Raw genomic sequence first — 3,221 nt, 5'->3', positions numbered from 1 at the left:
CCAACAACAAAAAACCCAATTTTTTTTTTCATGTATTGCTTTCCATCTCTAACGGAGTTCCCTGTCCATGTCATGGTGCATCACAAATAATAGTGTTGTGACCACATGGACCGAATTTTTTTTTTAAATGAAAGGCAGGTTCACTGCCAACAGAATATGACCCCATTACGAACAGGCGATCGGACAGTCCCCGATTGTGGGTGCTAGTTAGTAGTTAGTCTGTCTAGTCTGTCTAGTCTGTCTAGTCTGTCTAGTCTGTCTAGTCTGTCTAGTCTGTCTAGGAAGTTAGAGCGCAAAACTGAAAGACGTGAGCGATGGTCGGGAAGACGTAAAAGCGTCCACGAGTTCACAATTTGATAGAATGCAGTCTGTTCAGCTGACGTTTGCTAGTGCTAGTGTGTGATGGAAGATCAGGCGGACGGCTCAGGTGATCGGGGAAAGCAAGGCATTCATGAGTTCACACCTTGATGCGATCCCGTCTGGGGCAAACACTGTAACCGCTTATCGTGATTTACAGCAATGGCCTGATCGCATTCATGAAAATGAATGATCCGTGACGCGACGGACGTGCAATGATCGCACATTTTCGCTACTTGGTTGATCAGCTGAGCGCGCACAGGTTTCTTATTCTTTTTGTTCTTAAATTAAAAAAAAAAAACTGCATTATGACCTGAAAAGCGGGATCTTAGCCGAATGTAGCTCCTTCAGTGCGGAATCTTCGGGGTGACTTTTAAATAGTAAACATTCTGTTTTTCCAAAACAGAGGGATCTTAAGCGAACCTGGACCATAAAGTGGTGGGATCTTAGGCGGAGACTACTGTACTAGGGCCGTGAGGTCATAAACCAAATGTTCTATCTGCTCTTTCAAAATCGTAAGATTATTGGAAATCGTTATCAAGATAGTCAAAGACTTGCATTTGCAAAAGCTTGACACTTTGTCAAACTCAAAACATTTAACGTCAAATTTCTCAAAATAGACAGAGTTTTGTCATTCTAGGGCTGCCACATGTAACATTTCGATAAGAGAACATGATATAACCGGACCACGTTTTAGACAATACAAAACCGTTACACAATGCTCGGACATGTGTATATTGAGATGATAAAGCATGATACACAACGTCACGTCATAGACAATGCAAACACAATAGAAAAACTCGTACGTGTAATGTTTTTTTATGTACAAGGTGGTTTTAAAAAAACAACAAACAAACAAAAACAAAAAAACAGTACAACTTTGTTTCTAAATATCTCGAACAAAATTTGTGCTAGAATGTTGTTATTTGAGACAAATATAATTCATTCAAAAGGAATTTGTTTAACATAAAATTCACAAAGAAAAAACGTATTTTCAAAAAACGGATATGGCTTTTATTTTTTTTAAACCATTTATAAATGCAAAATTCACCTTAAAAGATCTTGTAGGGAAAGTCCAGAACTGGTTTGTTTTTTCTTTTCCTATTATATTTTAAATCAGATCTTTCCATCCCTGCGACCTTTAAACAATAAATATTTCTTTTCTCTAAAAATATTTTTGAATTCTGGAATTCCGAGAACCAATGGCCTGCAGTGTGTCCTCATTTGGACTCGACACATTTTAACGCATCGTTCATAATGTTCAGGGGTGGCCAAACACAAGGATCCACTCGACCGTGAGTACTCAAAGCCACACACACTGGACACCTTACAGTATGGAGCTGTTTCTAGAGACAATTGGAGGGGGATGAGGATCTTACTCTTAGGAAACATAGTGTTGATTAGGGGGTTGGGTGTGTGGGGGGGGGGGGGGGGGGTGAGGTTTCCCGAATAGACAGCATTTATGGAGTTGGATATAACCTGAAAGGTAAATATGGGCTTTGCCAAGGAACCAAATGTCATAGAGGTAATGTTCATGCCTTTCAAGACGATCGGGGAATCATGAACACATTGCTATCCTCTGATTGCTGACCAAACGGGGAAAATTATCTAAAATGAATATCAGACAAATTCCTTTTGACTTCCAAATGGTGTGTACCAGTTTGAAACGCAAAACTTCTGTGTGGAGGTAAATATTAATTTTAAAAGTTGTACTTTTTGGGGATCACCCTGTGGGTGTCGTTTACGCCCCACACAATTTAGATCTTCTAGGAGGCGGACTTCCAACCATGCCTGTCAGGGCCATTCCGGGCTAAGAGGGATACAACATCCCAACAGAAAGACCGAGATACTCGTTTAACATTTCTTCCTCAATCGGCAATTGTACTCGGGTCTCCTGCGTGCGACAGTGAAGCGTCTAAACACTACACCACAAACGCCGCTTGTAAACATTTGGTTATAAAACATGATTGACAAACTCATGTCACAGACAATAAACACACAATATACAATGTGACATGTAAACATTTGATCACAAAACACGATCCACAATCGCATGCCACAGACAATACACACAATACAATACGATATATAAACATCAATTGATTATAAAACAAAATTCACAACCTCACACCCCATACAATACACACACAATATTATACAATGCGACATGAAAACATTTGGTTATAAAACAAAATTCACAACCTCACACCCCACAAAATACACACACAATATTATACAATGTGACATGAAAACATTTGGTTATAAAACAAAATTCACAACCTCACACCCCACACAATACACACACAATATTATACAATGTGACATGAAAAAATTTGGTTATAAAATAAAATTCACAACCTCACACCCCACACAATACACACACAATATTATACAATGCAACTTGAAAACATTTGGTTATAAAACACGATTCACAATCTCATGCCACAGACAATACACACCCACAAATTGCTAGTCGCCACAACACAGCGCCTGTCATTTTATTAAAGTTGAGATCAGGCTATGTGTTTTGCACCTGAGAACGCCCCCTCCCCCACCCTCCCCTCCCCTTTTACCGTAAAAGTGGAGTGACCCAAGCTGTTTCTTCTAAGTATATTGTGGGAAAACTTGTAAAGTAAAGTAAGATAAGATACATCTTTTTTTGTCCAGATCCTGGCACATTGGTTTGGTGTTCCACCACGTGTACACACACAGACACACACACACACACATACACACACACACACACACACACACACACACATACATACACACACACAGGCACACACACACACACGCACATACGCACACATACACACACACACATACACACACACGCACACACACACACACGCACACACACATAC

Source organism: Aplysia californica, unplaced genomic scaffold (assembly GCF_000002075.1).
Source record: "Aplysia californica isolate F4 #8 unplaced genomic scaffold, AplCal3.0 scaffold00436, whole genome shotgun sequence".
In the NCBI taxonomy this organism is placed as follows: domain Eukaryota; kingdom Metazoa; phylum Mollusca; class Gastropoda; order Aplysiida; family Aplysiidae; genus Aplysia; species Aplysia californica.
This window is presented reverse-complemented; position numbering follows the sequence as displayed.